Source organism: Manis javanica, chromosome 3 (assembly GCF_040802235.1).
Source record: "Manis javanica isolate MJ-LG chromosome 3, MJ_LKY, whole genome shotgun sequence".
Taxonomy (NCBI): domain Eukaryota; kingdom Metazoa; phylum Chordata; class Mammalia; order Pholidota; family Manidae; genus Manis; species Manis javanica.
In genome coordinates this window covers 137,871,095-137,892,169 of record NC_133158.1, presented here as the reverse complement: position 1 = coordinate 137,892,169, position 21,075 = coordinate 137,871,095, and positions in this window count along the sequence as shown.

The following is a 21,075-nucleotide window of genomic DNA, read 5'->3' as shown; positions in this document are numbered from 1 at the left end:
TAAAAAATTGGAAAATAAGAAGAAATTCAGATGGCAAACAGACACATGAAGAGATGCTCCACATCACTTGTCATCAGAGAAATGCAAATTAAAACCACAATGAGATATCATCTCACACCAGTAAGGATGGCTACCTTCCAAAAGACAAACAACAACAAATGTTGGTGAGGTTGTGGAGAAAGGGGAACCCTCCTACACTGCTGGTGGGAATGTAAATTAATTCAACCATTGTGGAAAGCAGTATGGAGGTTCATCAAAATGCTCAAAATAGAAATACCATTTGACCCAGGAATTTCACTTCTAAGAATTGACCCCAAGAATGCAGCACTCCAGTTTGAAAAAGACAGATGCACCCCTATGTTTATCACTGCACTATTTACAATAGCCAAGATATGGAACCAACCTAAATGTCCATCAGTAGATGAATGGATAAAGAAGATGTGGTACATATACACAATGGAATATTACTCAGCTATAGGAAAAAAACAGATCCTACCATTTGCAACAACATGGATGGAGCTAGAGGGTATTATGTTCAGTGAAATAAGCCAGGCAGAGAAAGACAAGTACCAAATGATTTCACTCATATGTGGAGTATAAGAACAAAAGAAAACTGAAGGAACAAAACAGCAGCAGAATCACAGAACCCAAGAATGGACTAACAGTTACCAAAGGGAAAAGGACTGGGGAGGACAGGTGGGAAGGGAGGGATAAGGGTGGGAAAAAAGAAAGGGGGCCTTACGATTAACATGTATAGTGTGGGGGGGGCATGGGGAGGGTTGTTCAACACAGGGAAGACAAGTAGTGATTTTATAGCATCTTACTATGTTGATGGACAGTGACTATGAACGGGTATGTGGGGGAGACTTTTTGAAGGGGATAACCTAGTAAACATAATGTCCTTCATGTAATTGTAGATTAATGATACCAAAATAAAATAAATAAATAAAAATTGGAAAAGAGTGGGAAAAGGAAAAAAGCATGGAGCTAAATAATATTAGCTCCATAGTAGTCTGTCACAGAATGTTGATCATTTCATTAGAGATATTGTTCTATCATTTATAAATTGTCTCCAGAAGGATTTATAGGCATTTATGATTAAGAATCATTATGTATATACACATACACACATGGAAAGACACAAACATACACATACATAGATGTACTCACATGTACAAAATTAGGAATCCTTTTTTAATTCTTAATATAATGACTTTTTCATATTGTTTCACTAACTTCAAAATAATTATTTCAATGACCATATTTATTGGGAGTATGGATAATATTTTACTTAAATATACTGATGGGAATATAGTGTTTTCTAATCTTTACATAGTTAGTAATGTTGATTTATATAACCATACAAAAATACTATTTTTCCATTTGGGGGGAAATTTCCTTAAAATACATGCCCTGGTTTCCATATGATCAGAGTCCTAGAAGGGAATAAAAGCAAGAAAAAGGCAGACAAAAGACAGAAAAAATAATCAAAGTTTTTCTAAACTGTAAACAAATAATATTCACATATCTTCCTTTCAAGCAAGATAAATACAGAGGAAATCATGCCTCAGAGAATAGCAAATACAAACTGCTGAAATATAAAGATAAACAAACAATATTTAAAGAACCCGGTGGGGGAAAAACACATAATAGACAGGAAAACAACCATAAAAAGTAGAACTGGAAGAAGTGGAACATCTTTAAAGTAGAAAAAGAAGGAAACCAAAAATCTAGAATTCTGTATATCTGTGCAGAAAATGTCTTTTTTAAAAAAATGAAGGAATTGGGAAGAAATTTTCTGATAAATGAAAACAAATAATACATGTTGCTACCAGAAAATTATGAGATATTGTTTAGGCTGAAGTGAGAGTATTGTTCATAGAAATACAGACATAAAGGAAGTAAAGATACCATGCAAACACCAAGCCTAAGATAGCTGCTATGACTATAGTAGTATCATGAAGATAGAGCTCAAGAGAAGTAGTATTACCAGTGTTTAAGGTCATTTCATAATGATAAAAAGGGAAATGTATCAAGAAGACCTAACAATCATAAATTTTTATACACCTAATTATACATCTTCAGAATGTATGAATCAAAAAGTAACAGAAATAAAGGGAGAAATAGACAAATAGATAATCTTATTTGAAAAATTTAGCACTCCATTCTCGGTAATTGATAGAAGAAGTACCCTCAATCCAGTTAGTTTTTAAATTTGAATAACACTATGGACCAACTTTAGATAGTTATATAGAACATTCCATCCAACTGCAGAATATACATTCTTTTCAACTTCATATGGAAGGTTCACAAAGATAGACTACATGCTGGCTAATGAATATATGAAAACATGCTCCATATTTTTAGCCATTAGGAAAATGCAAATTGAATTCACAATAAGATGCAATCACAACCCACCAAAATGGTCAAATTTTTAAAGGTCAAAGTAGTAAGTGCTGTTGAACATTTGAGACAACAAAAATTCTTAATGTGTTGTTTAGTAGTGTCCAATAGAGTCAAACACATACCAATGAACAACCCAGAAGTTCTACTCCTAGTAATTTCCCCAAAAGGATGAAAACACATGAATGTACAGAGCAATTTTGTCCATAATAGTAAACAAAATAACCAGAATGGCTAAAAACAGGTAAATGGATAAAAACAAATGGAGGTATGAGGACAAAATGGGAATAATGTTCAGCCATTTAAAGGAATAAATTACCAATACATTACTCTGAGTGAAAGAAACCAGAGAAAAAAGGTGTACATAACAGTGTTTTTCCATTTGTATGGATTCTAACTAAGCTATGGTGATAAGAGGAAAGTAGTTGTTGCCTCTGAGAAAGGGAAGGGATTGATTAGGAAGGGACATGAGGATACTTTCTGGCACAATGTTTATGTTCTCTGTCTTTGCTGGAAAGGAGATACCACACATATAATCATCACAATCATATAAAAATAGATACACATTTATCAAAATGATAAAAACATATACTTCAAACACATGAATTTCACTGTATAAAAAATCTAAATTAAAATATTAAAATTAAGTTTAAAAAGTTCTTCAGTAGTTTTTATTTGCACTTATGGAATTAGGTTGTGCCAAATATTTTAACCATATTTTGTTCCAGTTTATTTGTTAATATTGCATTCTTATCCTTTGTATATATACCTATTTTCTTTATTTCTATTTAATATATAGAATATATTCACTATTTATTTAACTTATTTCTACACAAAGTCTGTTGTTCAAATTCTTTTAACTTTTTAATGATATTTTAAATCTTTATATCATTTTCTATGCTTTCTTGTTTTGCTTATGAGCATAGAATGGCTTTTACTACCAGAGATTTGGTGCATAGTCTTCTCTAATACTTTCTTGCTATCCAGCATTTTTTATATTAAACTTGTTAATCTGTCAAGAATTTATTTCTCTTGTATGTTGGAATAAAGACTATCTGGGCTTTTTTATTTTCTGATATCTAGTCAATTGTAGCTTTTATCTATTGATGAGTAAAACATCTTGAATAAAATAGCTTATTTTGGACTATTTTAATTATCTGTCTATTATAATGAAAATGACACATATTTTAGATATTACAACTATATAACATTTATATAAGAAAGAGTAATTTCCTCATTAATCATTTTTGGTCATAATTTACTTCTACAGTCCCATACTTCCTCAGAATAACATTAAGATCTTTTCATAAAGGTAAATAAATGCCACTGTAAATTTGTTTGAAGTTGCACAAAATCTATACATACATTTTAAGCTTTTGACATATTACAGCATTTTTTGTTCCAATTAAGGAATATGAAATCTTTTTCCATTAATTGTCCCCTTCATATAACTTAAAAACTTTTCATTTTTCCATTTATATCTCAAATAGACTATCTTTAGATATTATAATTGTATTTTTACATTTGAGAGGGAAACAATTATTTTAACTTAATTAACTTTTGATGCTACATAAAAATTAGTTATATCCGAATACTTTAACAAGATTGCTTTACATTTAATAATTAAAGGTAACACTGATTTCTTGATATGGGTTCAAATTTTTTATTAGTCTGTGATTTCATTGCATTGTGTATTGTTTTATACAGTATTTGTTCAATATTTACTCTCCAAGGATTTCACTGAAGTTTCTTCAAATGTTGATATGTGGCATCCCATTTTCCACAGAATGCTCAATAATAAAATCATATTTATAGGACCTGTAATTCTAATAATGTATTTTTAAGAAAGTGGAAAGAACTGAAAAGTTTAGTTTTTAGTTCTTCCCTAATCCCCATTCACATGAGTGTAGGGAAGAACAATACAGCTGGTTAAGAAAGTTCTACGATTGGGAAAGACATACTATGAGAACACCAAAGATTTTGAAGAGTTTCTGAAGGACAGCATACAGATGGAATCAAACTGGCTGAAATACTAGAACAGAGTGAACCACAACTCCGAGCCCCTGCAGGGACAAGGCTGTGGTCAAGGTAGGAAGGTTTTCAGTGGTGGACTTTCCCTGAGAGTCTGCAAGCACAATGATCAGAAGTAAAGAAAGAAGGAATAAACACAGTGATTTTTTTTTAATTGGTCCTTTAGCCTCCCAAAGCCCTCTCTGTCCAGCCCACACTCAATGGTGATGTTTGATTCTGGACTGAAGCCAGAGAAATACTTTCTAACAAATTAGAGCCATTTTCCTGGAAATTCTTGAATTTACAGACACAAGGTTCTACTAATTTTGGCAACTGGGAGGAAGGATAACTCAATGTCTCCCTGAGAGGCAATGTGACTTGTGAAGGAATCCTCCTGGAGACACACACATTAAAAGACCAAGCAAAGGCATATAAAAAACTACAAGCCAGTTATACCAATCATGCTGATTATTCATTGTAAGTAAGAAATTGAAGGGAATTTGAAGCTTCCAAAACAAGAACTAATGTGAACATGAAGGAAATAAAATGTTCTCAGAAAAAGAAGTTCTTGGAAAAGATTTTAATTAGTAGCTTCAAAGAGATTTTTAAAAAGACAATGCACCTATACAATAAGAATTGGCTGGAATTAAAAAGGAAAAAAAAGACCAAATGAGGAGAATTCTTGGCAATCAAAATTATCACAGCCAAACATTTAAAAATGAAATAGAGGAGCAGTGATAAAATCAAGAAAGCCTTTCAGAACTGAAAGAAAATAGATAAAAGAAGACAAATAAGGAAGGAAGGCTAAGAGGCTGAGGATCAGTTCAGAATAGCTGATATCAATCAAAAATGACTTCTAGAATGAGAAGACATAGAAAATAAATGGAAGAAATCAACAACTAAGTATTAGAAGAAATTTTCCAAAATCGAGAGATGACAGATCTTCACTTTAAAACTTACTGAGTGATAAGAGATGCAGTTAGAAATTCCCCATTGTATTTCAAACTATCAGGAATAAAGAAAAATTATAAAAAGTATTCAGAGAAAAGAACATACCACCTGTGAAGTGTTTTGATGATGTTGAATACTAGAAGCCTCAAGGATGGAGAATAATTTGTCTTTAGAAGTTCATATCTTATCAGAGTCAAATGAGAAGGAAATTAAAAAAATCTAGTCATGTATTCAGGAAGTTTTCTTCCCCATGCATCTCCTTTTGAAAACATAGTTTGTGGGTATGCTTTGGTAGAACAAAGAATAAATCCAGAGGAATCTATTAGGTTCTAGAAATAGGCTAATTAACTCCACAATACAAAATAAAAAAACTAGTAATTCTGAAGGTCTTCATTGCACAACTGGCCCCAAAATTATCCAAAATATAAATAAGAAGTTGAATTATCCTGATGAAATGATAAAGAATGCATTTATTTCTGCCTTCACAACGAATAAAGTTAATTAAAAACTCAAAAAAATAGGAAACTATAAAAGTCATAGCCCAAATATATAACAACCTTACATTGCAGGGTTTTGAATGCTTGAAGGAAAGGAAAGAGGGAATTGTTAACAGCGGGATTTTGAATGTATTCATGGTAGATTTACATGCTTAGATGTATATATGTCTCAGATAAATTCAATTAAAAATATTTCTAAGATTAATATTTATCTTCCAATATATTGCTTAAGCTTTATTCATTGGTATTAAAATTTCAGAAGTAAAGAGAAGGGAAAGCAATTAGGTTTGCCAGCAAATACCAGCATGGGAATCTATGGAAGGATTGCATGTCCTAAAGCACTCTTCCATTCAAAATATGTAGAAATACTGGATTAAAATAAATCCTGAACTATGCAGAGCTGAACTGAGAAAAAAGGGAAGAAATTTACTGAAACCAATACATAAGAGGGATCTGCCAGCCAGAGTCATAGGTTGTCTTTGAACTGCCAGTGTTATCAGAAAATTTGTGGAAACCTCTGATCTAAATGCAGGAATTTTAACAAGAAGATCTGACAAGAGAAAAGGCCTTGGCCTCTAGCAGTGTGTGGAGATAGAACTGAGATTCTGCAAAATTTGGAGACTCACAAAGAGTTATAACTTCAGTAAAATGTAGGCCAGATGCCATCTGCAAATATATGCAGAAATAAAATTGTTGTTTGTGACCTGGGACCTAAGTTGATAGAAAAGTCTCCCTTCAGCCTCTCTAACCAAAGGACCGGCCTTGCATGGATTTGGAGTTTGAATTTACAGTATTGTGTTATACAGAAACCTAGAGAAAGCAAAAGCTATAGGGATATATTCTCCAACCTAGCCTCTTAAAATTCCCACACATAGTGCACAAATGCGCATTGTACTACACCCACAGTTAAAAAAAATAAAAGTCATGAAAACAAAGATGGATCACAAATAACAGTAAGGATTTCAGATAATGAAAATACCAGATACAGTATAAATACCAGACACAGTATAGTGAGATAAAAAATTAAAAATATAATCAAAGTATAAGAGACTACCAAAAAATACATTGTAGTTTTGAAAAAGAACGTTGAAGTATTGTTAAGGTGCAAGATGGCAGTTCATGCACTTCTGGTATGAGTAAAATCTTGTGCAACCATTTTGGGAAACTGGCTTTATTTAGTAATGCTAAAATTATGAATTCAGCGTGACCCAGCTATTCCTATCCTAGATACAAACCTTGTAGAGAACTCTTGCACATATTCACCAGAAGAAATATATAGGAATGTTCAGAGCTACATTTTTTTCATCTTTGCCAAAACATGGAAACAACAAATAACAAACAATAACAGTAGAATAAATAAGTGAATGCTAGCCAGAGGTAAGTTAGCACATCATTTTACCCTTACAGGTAATATAACCTTGAGAAAATAACTCAAGTAATCTAAGTTTTCTCATCTGTAAAATAAGGGTAATAAAATAACATCATCACCATATAAACATGGCTATATTCATGCACCTGAGCAAACATTCGTTCAACAAATGTTTCTTTAAAGGGTAATACTTTCCTGACACTGTTTTAGGCATGAGAATATCATTAATACCAAGAGATACAATTGCTTGCCTCATGGAGCCAACATATTTTGAAAGTACTTATTTTGAAATTATACATCCACAAAAGACTAATGTGATTTGGGGCATAAGGAATGTCTAGAGAAGAAGCCCTTATCAATAGGGTAATCAGGAAAACTTCTCTGAAGACATAGTAACTGGGTAGAGACCTGGATGATGAGAACTCAGTCCTGTAAAGATTTGGGGAAAGAAATTTCTGAGAAGAGGGAGTAAGTATAAAATCTCCAAAGTAGAAGAGGCTCAGGGTAGTGAGGCTGCAGTCTAGTGAGTAAGAAAGAGAGTGGTAGAACTTGAGGTCAGAGAGTTAGACATAGTCCAGGCATGCAAGGCTTTACAGCTGTGATAAGTAGCTTTGATTTAAAACTAAATTCAATGAGAAGCCATTAGAGGGTTTCAAGCAAGAGTGATGAGATAGGTCAAAAAACAAAGAAGAAAATTATTCAGTTTCTGAATGAAAGATATAATGTATAATTCCTGAACCCATATTTTGGCATAAAATAAGCACTGAGTAATTGATGACTATTATTATCATTAGCTACATTTAACTTTTTGTGAAACAGAAGCTGATATGTAAATAATCAGTTTATTTCTGAATTGTTTTATTTTCACTTGTCCTCTCTGTACCATGGATTCTACCTATTCCCTCTTCACTTCTACAAACTTACTGTATGTCTCAAGGCTGAAAGCAAAGTTGATGTGCAATTTTTCAGTAGACAATAGGCAGAATTTTGGCTATAAGAATCTAGGTGTTAGTCTCCAGAGAACGGAAGGAAAGAACAGGTTACCATAGTGTCCAAGCAGAGATATTAGTGATTCCAGGGATGAATTGCTACATTATCTTAAAGACAACATGCATTAAAGCTACTGTGCCCATTAAACTCAGATTAATGGCATAAGGCTAGCAGAAAGGAGGGGAGACAAGAAGAGAACTAGAGCTATTGATTTCTTTGCAAGATTGTAAATTGAATGAAATACTAGAGATGAACAGTTCTAAATTGCTCATGTTTACTTATGCAGCATCTCTTCATATTCAATAGAATATGACTCTGCTTTCTTTAACCGATGTAGAAATAAATGTCAAGTGCCAGGCATTTTTAATTTCTACTTTCATATCTAGTAGAATTCATTATGTTTAGAGGCAAGTCTGATTACCTATGGAGGGGCCAATTTCTAGAGCTTTCTTCTTGGTGGTTTATAAAAGGGAGATTTGCTCTTAGCAAAACAAGTATGTTTTTGTTCATTTGACTGTTTTGCTTTGTTTTGTTTTACCATTTATCCTCCTTCTGTTTTTGTCACCTGACATGCCATATTCAAAGGTGGTTATTTTGAGACTTTACTACAATATAGAATATTCTGTTAATTTTCTTGGGATCTACTGCCAGATTTATTTTTTGAGTAAGCCAGCACCCTAAAGATATGACTTAAGATCAGTATACCATAAAAGATACCATTTCTATTTCCACTCTGACAAATGAATTATTATTTGTAATACTGAAATTATCACTATAATTTAAGCATATCTAGTGAGGACATGCTGGGCACATAACGCTAGCATAAACCCATTGGCTCACATTAAGATTTAGTTTTGTCTTAAGTTTGCAACTAGAATCCCTGTCACAAATTCCCCCTTTACAGTGATTTTCAGACTAAGCTCTAGGGATTCCATGAAACTCACCTAGGTATGGCTGCATGGAATGAAGAAAACTGATGGTTTAAGAAGCAAAACTGCATTCCATTGCTTATCCCTATGCTTAAGACAATATAGATTTCCTTTGATTTGTTCAAAATACTGCAATTCAGGTAATATTCTTCATGAATTAACATAGATAACTCTTGCACTTCCAGATACCACAGCATGGTGCAGGGAAAGGAGAGCATCTTCTTTCATAATTCTTTTTAGAGCAAGAGAAGCATATTCACAGTGCCCCCACTGACTTCTCCTCACACCTCCTTAATCTAAATGTCATCAAAAACCCACTCCTAGACAAAGCCTTAGCAAGTAAAATAGAAAATCACTATGGCCTAATGTAATGTAAGATCATATGAGAATGGTGGGTTATTGGAATACAGTTAGGGTTCTATTAGACCTAAAAAATGTAGATAGCCAAAAACCATAGTCTGTTACACAAATATTAAAGTTTAAGTCATTTAAATGGTCTTCCAGGAAAGTACTGCTTATAGTCCATTAAAACAAAATTAGGTTATAGAATAATAGATTTCTAATCAAATACCTATTTTAGCTAAATCCATTTCAAGAAGGCCTAGAATGTATTTCTTTGTACATAAACTTAGATAAAGACATTTCCATTTTTAACATCCATCTTAAGGATTACTTACAGTCTCTGAAATAAGTAGTCACTTAGAATAATAAATTTTATACACACATAAACACACACACTCGTTAATTCTGGCTCTTAAAGAAATTCTTAATATTTGTTCCAAAGATTGTATTCTCCTCATGACAATATTGATGCTCTCAGCAATGAAATGTATTTGATATTACACAAAACTTGTTGGCAAATTGACTTTTAAAAATCAAAAATAGGTAGAAATAAATATAAATAATCATGTGTTTTGTTGATTTTTAATTTTGGGTTGTCTTTGGTTTCTTAAAGTAAGTTCTCCATTAAAATCTTTAGAAACAACTTCATTTTCTCACATATTGTCAAAAATTGTTAAAAGTTTTTATTTTACCCTACCCATAACCTAACAAAATAACCTGCCAAAGTTTTGTAGAAAATCTGACAGAAGAAATAAGAGCCCAGGGTAAGAAACAAAAGACTTTTTTTCTTATGGCACAACAAACACCATGAGCTGCAAAATATCTCCATCCTTTTCCTCCAAGCTCTGAGGAACAACACAATGGATACAAATAGATGCCTGTACACTCAGTGGCTTGCATTACAGGAAATGAATCCTGAACACAGGAAACCTCAAATTTTTATAGCAGGAGGTAATATGGCTGCTCTGTGCTCCAGAGCCAGATATTTTTATTATACAGGACAATAAGCATTTCTGACATGTGCTTTGGAGAGAGACACTGTTTTCCAAAACTATATACAAACCTGTCACTTGCTCCAGAGGGAGATGTGATCTTTATCTTCCAGGACTGTTAATTATATAAAATATCTTTGGACAAAATAGTCCAGAACAAACGGAAGTTAATGCCTTGCTCACAAGGCATGCAGACATGTGAGAGACCTATGGAGAATTGCCATCAAATCTTATTCATTTCACTTCTGATGACAAGTATTTAAAAACATCTGCTTGAGAAATTGCACCAGTTCTACTTCAAGGACCAAACACCATGGAAATTAATACTAATTGAAACAATTAACTTAAGATCTATACACAAGAATGGAACTTTAGTTTAAGTTCCAGCAGTTTGAGCAAAAACTTTAGCAGATTTACAGTTTTATTTATTTACTTAGAAATGTAAAGTTTCCCTGCTTTTCTAGTAAAGTTCTTATCTTCATAAGGGGTCTTGTGAGCAAGCCAAGATATGCTGGTCTTGCATTCTTGTAGTGACAATAATGTACAGTAGAAGATAAGACTCCAGTGCTCTTTTATCATTTATGATGACAGATTGAGAGCAGCTGCAAGCATGAAGCTGACAATTCTGCCTGGGATGATCTACAGCACAGACCAGAATGATCCCAAGATGCATTAACTTTATAATAATATACAGTGACCATTACTGATCTGGTATGCAAGGTGCTTGTGATAATTTATGGGGAAAAAGGGATGGTTCAAAAACAAGAGTTTTTGTATACTGGTGTACTAACTTAGGACCACAGACATTATACTCATAGAATAGCAGACTGATGCTTGTAAATTTCTTGGGGAAACATAGAATCTTAATTTCTTATAAATATATGCAAACATATGTGTTACTTGACAAACATATAATAATGATAACCAAAGATCAAAAATAGGGTAAAATATAAGGGGACAAAAAGGCTGTCTTAAAGGCAATCAAACTTTTTCCTATTCATTAACTCACAGGTGCTTGGACCTTGTAGAAACAGGGCACGGATCATAGGGAGTCATGGAGAATCTAGATACACACTTCAAGCCAGCAGATTTAGCAGGAAACTCCTCTGCTTAAAGTGGGATGGTTGCAAATTGTTCCTCTCATTTCTTGTATCTTATTTTTCTCTTAAACACATTTTAATTAAAATAATAGATCAATCAACTTTTAGATCTTAGATGTAATCTAGTTTATCTTCTTATTTTATCAGTGAGACTCTGAGAATGGAGTACAGGAAAGGATTGAGGGGACTGCATGCCAAAGATCATGCTAAGGACTTCCTACAGACCATCGTATTTAGCCAGTCCATGATTCCTGAGAGACAAACCATAATTATGACATTATAGGAGGAGACAAAGGACATGCTGTTTCACTACATATTGAAGTCAAAATGAAGCAAGAGTTTTAAAATATTAACCTCAGAGTTAATCACTTATTTAAAAGTATAAGTAATCCTTAAATTAATGTAGAATCTTACCTTAATGTAGAATATGTTCTGAGAATGGATAAAATACACTTTCAGTTCAAATACATAGCATTTTATTTTTCTCTTCCTTTATTGAATTAATCGTTCCATATTAACCTGTGATGGTAGTTTCCAGCTGCCACCTTTCTTCCTTCCTTCAAAGGCAGTAATTCTTAAAACAGTGATACCAACTCACTGACCCACTACCTCACATGTCTTTCTGTTATTTAACTTAGTACATCCTGATTTCAGCTTCTTTCTCCAAAGGCAGTAAAGTCTTACTTATTAAATACATTGATGGCCATTTATTTAATGCTCTTGGTCACAAAATCATGAAAGTCTATAACACTGCCTGCCTTCTGTAACGCGTACATATCTGTTATATTGTTGCATAGGAACTGTTTGGTTGGGGAATTTGACCCGGTTCTAGGAATAGGCCTTATTGCCTCTGAGCCAACCAAGGGATCACCACCAACCCCACACCCCCGCTCCAGCCCAGCCATTTCCTCATAAGTAACCGCAAAGCTTTCACTAGTCCCCATTATGGTTTAGAAACTGACACATGATCTAAGTTGATTAAAAAAAACTGAAGGTTAGGTCTTTTGATGTAAGCTGAGTTATTTGATTTCTCTCTAGTTAATATGAAGAAGGAAACATACAGCTTTGATTGCTATTGCCAGTGACCAGTCTTAGGGTAAAGCTGAGAATATATACAGCAGAGTGGAAAAATGATGGTGATTTCATCAGAGAGCCACTCGCCCAGCCAAGCCTTCATTCACTCGTTATTTCTGGATGTCCATTTTAACAGAGCCAATCAGTTTCTTAATTGTTGAATACATTTTGAGGTTGAGTTTTCTGTTTCAGTCAAAAACAAAACTAATTTTTCATTATAAAGATCTATTTAAAAATGTAAAACATCATGTAAAGGAAAAATTAGGTCTACCTATTCCAAAAGGTAAGGGTCACTGTGTACTCAGTGATTAGTTCTGCCATAACTTATCTATGTCCCACCAATGCCAACTCAAAGATAAATTAATCAGTATTTTACCCAGCATTTTGTATTCTTACCTATCATTATGCACTTTAAAATAGAACTTTAACTAGTTCTGAAATTTCATTGATGCTCTGATCTCAACAGAAACTTATTAAAGAATAAAGATTATTTTTTGCTTAAGTTAAAAAAAAGTTCCCTGGAAAGATGCAGTGGTGGAGAGTAATACAGGATGAAAATATAATTCTACATTTGCATGAATAAGTGTTATGAAAATAGAGCTGCCAATATTTCAAATCCTTCAATCAATGGACTGACATACGGTACAATTCTTTTTAATTCACTTTTTCAAGTTAATATAAATGAAATTGTTAAATGGTTTATCTTAAATACCCAATTATTTAGGTAGAAATGTCCCAAATGAAAGAATCTATGTGAAATTTCACTTAAATGATTATTGTTTCAGACTAAAGACAATATAAGAGGTAAATCACTTTTCAATTTCATGAAATTTTAAATTTAGAATTCAAACCACATTAATATTGCAAGTGAAATGACCATATAGCCACATATGATAATCACTAATGATTATTTAAATGAATTTAAAACAAAAATATACATTTGCCTTTATATATGTATATGTATATTTTACATATGTGAATATATATAATATATAAATATATATATATTTATATGTGTATTCTATGTATAAATATATATTCACTATATATATATTTACATATAATATATTTATATATTTGCATATAAATATGTATGTATATTTTAATATAGAGAGACATATGTGTACATTATATATATATGAAAATTTATATTTCAGCAAGAGAATAAATAAAGGAACAAAATTATGAATCCTTGGGTTTGAGGAAACATGGACTAGGTTCAAATGCAAGATCTATTAACTAGAAACTGCGGAATCCTAGGCCCTCTGAAGCCAACTTTCTTTATGAGAAAATGCTTCATAGTTCAATATATTGTTGAAGATCTATCACATAATAGATGTTTAATACACAATATAATTTAGTATGCATGGTCATAATGGCAGAAAGTGTGCCAAAATATACTTAATAGACATAAGGAAACTGGGCAAAATTAAAGCTTGGTTTATAGCTTCATGAGAAATGAGGGAATAAAGCAAAATCCTGTAACATGAATTTTCAAAACTGCATTGTGTTCTATTTTTTTCATGCATTTTATCATGGTGTTTACATCTCCTTGATAAAGAAACTCCCGGTGTTTTACTAAGGATGTTGCCATTTTACTTAATTAGTTTTACAACTGCTAAATAATGCCTATTGGGACATCATTTTGTTGATGAGATAAGTTGCAATCTTAATGTGGCCTTAATTACCATTTTCTTAGAAAGGATCCCCATATCCTTTAGCCTTGTTGCTGTGACACTGGATAATTAGTTGGAAAGAGATGGAGAGAGGTGTATTGATGCCATTTTACTTTGGCTCTTGGTGAATTTAGTAGTTCCATAGAAAATCTAGAAAAATTACTTCATTTAAGCAACAAATCTTTCCAAATCTAGGATATTTCTTTATTGAATTATTAATTTATCTTATAACTTGTTACCAAGTCTTTAGTTTTGTTTCACATCCTATAGTTTAAAATAGAGTTAGATAGATATAGATAGGTTCTATATATGTAAAACTATAGTTAATATAAATAACATATATAATAAAAAGTAAATACAATATGCTTATACATAAATATAAGTAATATATAGTTATATATAACTACATAATATACAGTAACTGTAATACCATATACTTTATAGTTTTATGTATATTATATGTGTATGTATGTATATATTATGTATTTTCTTGATCACATAGGACTTCAGTTAAATGGAAAGGAGGAATGTTAAACAAACAAATGTATATATATAATTACAAATTTTTATAAGTGATATAACAGCTGAGAGTGTTGTAAGTCAGCTCTATGTGAGAGTAAAACAGGACAATTCATATTTAGAGAAGGAATTCAGGAAAATGCCTTGCAGAAGAACTGCTGTTAAAATTGAGATCTAAAGAAGAAGAATGGGGAGAACATTCTAGATGAAGAGTGAAGCACAGGTAAAGTCCCATCCATGGGAAAGATCTTAGTTCTTTGGTTGGATAACTGAGAAAACTGTCAGTCAAGTCAGCAATGAGGCAAGGAAAGAGGTTGAAGAGAGAAGCCAATAAAGGGCACAAACAAATGTTAATTAGGGTATTAAGTGTAATGAAAGGCCATGGAGGATTTTAAGCAAAAAAAGTGATATTATTTAATTACTTAAATTTTAATAATAACACTCTGGCTGTCACTTGGAAAAATTATTATAAAATGGCAGGAGTGCAGGCAGGAAACCATTTTTGGAGGCTATTGCACTAATCTAAGTAAGAGACCGTGTGGTTTTCCTCTCTTCAGGGGTTTATTCATTTTTATATGAATGAATGCTCTTTCTTGGCCCACAGCGCCACAGAGTAAGTGCAAAACTAATTAGACCCTGAAAAGGCTTCTGAAGCTCTTTCCTGCTCCTCCAACTGTGTCTTGAGTGATGAGGAATTTCAGGACATTCTTCTATATTCTTGCCTTTAATTTAGAGAACTTTACTTTTCAAAGTCATAATAAGACAAAGCAATGTGTATCTAGAGGCATATTCATAGATCTCTGGGAAAATGTTCTTCTGGAAAGCCATTAACCTTCATTATGTAACCTCAAGATGTCTATCTAGGTTAGAGTTAAAATACAAATCTCCCACTCCTGCTCTCTCCATCTCATGGATTTTTATTTTTATTTTTATTTTGCAGGATACCTAGGTTCTCGTTTTGGTTCTGTCCCTGAATCAGTATTCTGAGTCCAGGCAAAAACTCTTTGGAGGTTTTCATTTCAGTTAGTATTATGAAATGTAGAATTTAGTTTTGAGATATGAACCTGGTTCAAATCCCAGCATAAGTGCTTATTAGCTGTTTGACACTGAAATTGTTATTTAACTGCTCTAAGTCCCAGCCATGGACTTTAGATATGACTGTGATATAAAGATGAAAATATCTTGCTTTCAGGGTTGTTGTTGTGTGTGTGTGTATGTGTGTGTGTGTGTGTGTGTGTGTGTGTGTATTCCACTTTTTATATATTACGGTGCTTGAAAATTAGTAACTGCTCTATTGTTTTAAATAAAAATAATATATCCTATCTTCTCCATCCTTGAGAGAACATATTTGCAAGCACTTGAAGAGCAAATATTTTAGATTAATGCTTAACTAATTAATTCAATCATCATGTATTTCACCAGTCATCAGTCAAGAAGGGTATGACATGTATGAAGCATGACCCACGAGGAAGGCATTGTGCTGATTCTGGGGTAAAAGGATGGACATAACACAGCTGGTCTCCAAGACTGCAAAATCCATTAAAGTTCCAGAAAGTAGAATGTTAGTTCAGGGAAAAAGGTAGGCTTTTCCTTTACAGAGCCATCAGAGGTGCCTATGTAGAAGAAATAGAAATTGGAGAAAGAGGGTAAGGAACAGATATTCTAGCCAAAGGAAAAGTTATGAAGAAAATTAGAGAGGCTGTCACCAGAAGGTTATGTTTAGGAAAGTAATAAATAGGCAAAAGCCAGGAAAATAATACACTCTTCTGTTTAGGTTATATTTGAATTTCCCTAATTCCACCCTCATATCAACCTTGGAAAGTATTTGTTTTTTACACAAAAGTTTTAGATGAGAAAATGATGCTTGGAAGTTCCTGCAATCATCCAGCAACTAAATAGCAAAGTATGATTCAAATTCCAGTATGGCCAGTTTTAAGGAATGTTTTCCACACTCTTCTCATTACATCACTTTGTCTTTTGTCTTTTTCATTTAACACCCTACTTTATATCTAACATATTATAAGAGAGAAGTTCTGTTAAAGAGACAAATTCTTAATATCTGCACATAATCCTTCACCTATTAAGCATTAAACTGAAAGGCTTTCTCTCCTTGCATGTTGATGTTCCTTGAAACCAGTTAGGATGGATACCTGGGAAAGCTGTCATTTAGGTCAAGCAATACAAATGAGTGAGAATGCCTCTGAAACATTTGTCTGGGCTGTTTTGGTGTTACAGAAAAATCATCCTTCATACCTTCAAGTATGGTCTATTAAAAGACACTCTTTGCCCAGCACAGTGGCTCCTTAACTCATCCTAGATTAATCCTGAAGAGAAGGAGTAGGTTTCCCCAGACTCTTCTCTCTCATTGCTTATCCTAAATGGAGTGTAATGGAATGATTCTTTCTTTGCTAAGATAGCATGTAAATTCCCTTGGCTCTGTGCCACCGTGTTAGGGGAAGAACTTTGATAATCTATGGCTCTTAAACCTAAACTGGGTCTTTGTATTTCATTGAATTGTTACACAACTTCAGAAAGATAGCTTAAGGTAAATTAAATTAACATCACCATTGCCACCCCGTCTATCCTTTCATAGACCATAAAAAGACCCATAAGTCATCCTCTCTAAGAGAAGTCAAAGGAGCACTAGGGAAAATGCAGCTCGCTGGAGCCATTTGAACAATGACTGTAAAAATAACATCTGTTCCTTGTTTTCATGCTAAATGTATTTTTTAATTCACTGCAGGGGACACCACTGGCAGCAGCCGGTGTAATTTGTCTAAATCTTTAATACTCAATGTTTTGTTCAGAAACAGCAATAGATTTGCTTCTAAAGAGCATCAAGAGTAAATGTTGAGGGATTCTTTTTAATATTGTAGGATTATGAGCAGGTATTGAAGCAATCGATTGTGAGTGTGTAAGTATCAATCACTGCCATCTTTAAATGAAATCGCCTTCTGCCACATCAGAAGGACTTACGTGTGTGTGGGTGTGTTGCTTTATGAGTGCGGATGGGTGTGGATGTATATATGTGTATCTGGATAGCAATTAGTTTTATTATAAAGGTAACAGTAAAGACACTGCCAGATATAAAAAGAATCATTAAAAAATTGTGAAATTTAACAAAAACATATGAAATATAAAGTCAAAATGTGAGTAAGTAATTAATTTCCTATTGATTCTTTCAAAAGAGAACTGCTCACATTTTTCTTAGCTTAATGATGTTTTCTGATGGGGGAGATGTTTTCATATATGTTTATTTCTCTAGAATTTTAAGCTTTTTTAGAAGTCTCTCCATCATCTGTCCACCTATGTTTTCTTATGATTTTTCAACACAGAATTTTCCATAAGGATCTCTTTTTCTGTACTGTGACTTGAATAAAGTATTAATTCTGCCTGATAGAAATTTTCTCTTGTTCTTAAATGCCCTCTTCACTTCACTTTTCTGTATAAGTACAATGCTCCCCATCTTCCTCTATGCAATTCAGAAACGGACTGATTCATTCATATCTCCATTGAAGCAAATATTGTATTTTAAGCACTCACTATATCCCAGGCACTGAGAAGACTTGAAGGACAAGTTTTCTTGGTAGGTGAGCATGATAAAAGGAAAGAACTAGTAAATTCAAGTTATGGAAGTGTGAGAGAATGTGGTATGATTGGAAAAGGATAGGCTAGTGTAATAGAATGGAGTAGAATAGCTCTTTCATTTAACTTCATGAAGATTGGAAATCTGTCTTTATTTTTAATTTACTATCATATTTTCTTTATTAATTTCTCTCTTGTGAATCCTTATGCATTTAAAAATTCTCGTTGTTCTGTTTTTTATCATATGTATGTATGTTCAGCCCTATAATGTATTGGAAAATATAGGTAATCAAAAAGAAAAAGGTAAAACTCAACCAGAGAAGCCACTGTTAACACTTTGTAGCAAGTATTATTTTTTTATGCTATATTTGTATATGTGCATATATGTAGGTTTTTTGCAAACAAAACACCTTATTTTCTAAACTTCTTAAGGCTGTATATATTATTTAACTTGACAATGTACTATACATGTTTTTCAAGGTGATTAATTATTCTTCTACATTTTATTGTGTTACCTTTTGGTAACTTGATAGAAAACATCATAATCCTATCCTCCTCCTTTTAAAAGACATGCACATTAATGAACACAAAAAATTCTAATTTCAAGAGGGCTTCATACATAATGACATTTGTTCATGAATGCTTGAACAAAAACTATCATTGTACATCATGTTTAATGATTATTTAATATTCCAATGAAATACACATGCAATATATATACTATAGTATATATATAGTAATCTATCCTTCTATCTATTTCTATGTATACTCTGCTTAGTTTTTACCACACCACATAGTTTTGAGGTATTTCAGATTTATCCATTTTAACATTATCAAGTAGTATAATCAATATTCTAGTAATTGGGTTCTCATTATGATAGTCTTTGAATTAAACATCAGGAGGCTACTACTTAAGCAAGAATACACAAAAGGTTTACAACAAATTGCCCTCCCAAAATGATGTACAAACGTTAAGTTTTTACTAAATTTTCTTTTGAAGGTATCAGCTATGTCAGTTATATTAAGGAGAAGGAATAAAGGCAAAGATATTTTACTGATTCTGATATTTAGAAAATGTTATAAAATTCAGAAAAATAAACAGCAATACCATGAATGGGAAGAGACAAGGAAGGAAACTGCTTCCTTGTCCATCTGGGTAATATTCCGTAGAAGGGTTTCTTTCCCTAAACTCATTACAATTTAAAAAAAATTGAATTCAATGTCTTCTGAATGGCATTAAAATTTAATGCCAATAAACTGGGAAACTGAAACATGCCAATTGCATGTATATGATACATAGACTAATAGAGATCTCTTGTACTGTTTGTTTTGCCTTATTTTTTATTTAATCATATTCCATTGAGCAAGTTTCAAGTTTTAGTTTATTACTCAAGTTTAGTCTACTATTCTGATTCAGTGTTAAAAATAGTTCATTTTTGTCCTGCTTTTGATTTGTTAAGCTTCTCTTTAGAGAAAATTGACAACTTTTTCCTCTATTCACTTATTTATCAAATTAATACTCATTGGTCACATACCATGTCAGGCATTGTATTAGGAGCTCCAAAAGTTGTCAGATTTTCAGGTGTGGTATTTCTCCAACAGTATTGCTTCAACATTTGCTAACCAGTGTTTGTACATTTAATATAATCTTGAAACTATATTCTCTGATATGAAATAGCTGTATTCCTTCAACTTATATTTATATATGAAAAACTCTTTTTCATGTCATGCATGTTATCAATGATAGCTGTCACAAATAACCAAGATTGAGAGTTTTTTGCTTTTAAAGCAAATAGTTATGAAATGGTGCTAACTTTAAAATAAATTTTGTAAATAACAATTTGTGCTAATTGTTCTCTACAGAGAGAATAAAGGCATTATAGCATTTATATAAACTGTACAGAAATTTCTAAAATTGATTGATCCTTATCTTTTCAGAAGTTCTGCTCAGTGGACTCCCTTGACGAGCATCTACCAACTGTCTTGCCACAGAGCCACTCCTGGGCCACGGAATAGCCTTAGGACTTCTTCCTCTGCTTGCTTCTTGATCATCTGGTTCAACAGCCACCACCCTTGCAGTTTCCCTCACTGATTTTGCCTCAGTGTCATAAATTACATAGCTCATTTCTTGCTCTTGGATTAGCAACCTGATTTCAGAATATCTACCTTGAGTCACTGCTAAACCTAATTTCTAGTATTTTCTTTCTGGCTCCATGAATGATACAGAATATTCCCATAATGTGTCCTAGTATTCACAGCTCTATCCAGGCATACTCATGCTCTGCCTAAGCTCTTCTAGTCTTCCAGTACTTTCCATCCTTTTGTAAATAGTTTCTCCTTTCTTGGAAAATACAGATCAAATCCTTAATTAAGTTTTTAATCTGGGAAACTTTGTCTCTATAAATCCAAGTTGCACAGTATTTAGGCTAGCTTCTGAACTATAGCTTCTACATCTATAAAATAAAAATGAGACTTATCTCCTATAGTTGTTGCATTAAAGGAGATCATATATACGGTAGGTTTCTACTACATAGGATATGCTTTAAAAGTGTTAGTCCCCTTCTACACTAATTTATTTAAATATTTTTTATCAAATAATAAAAATGTATAAAACAACATTGTGTTGGTAAAAGATGGG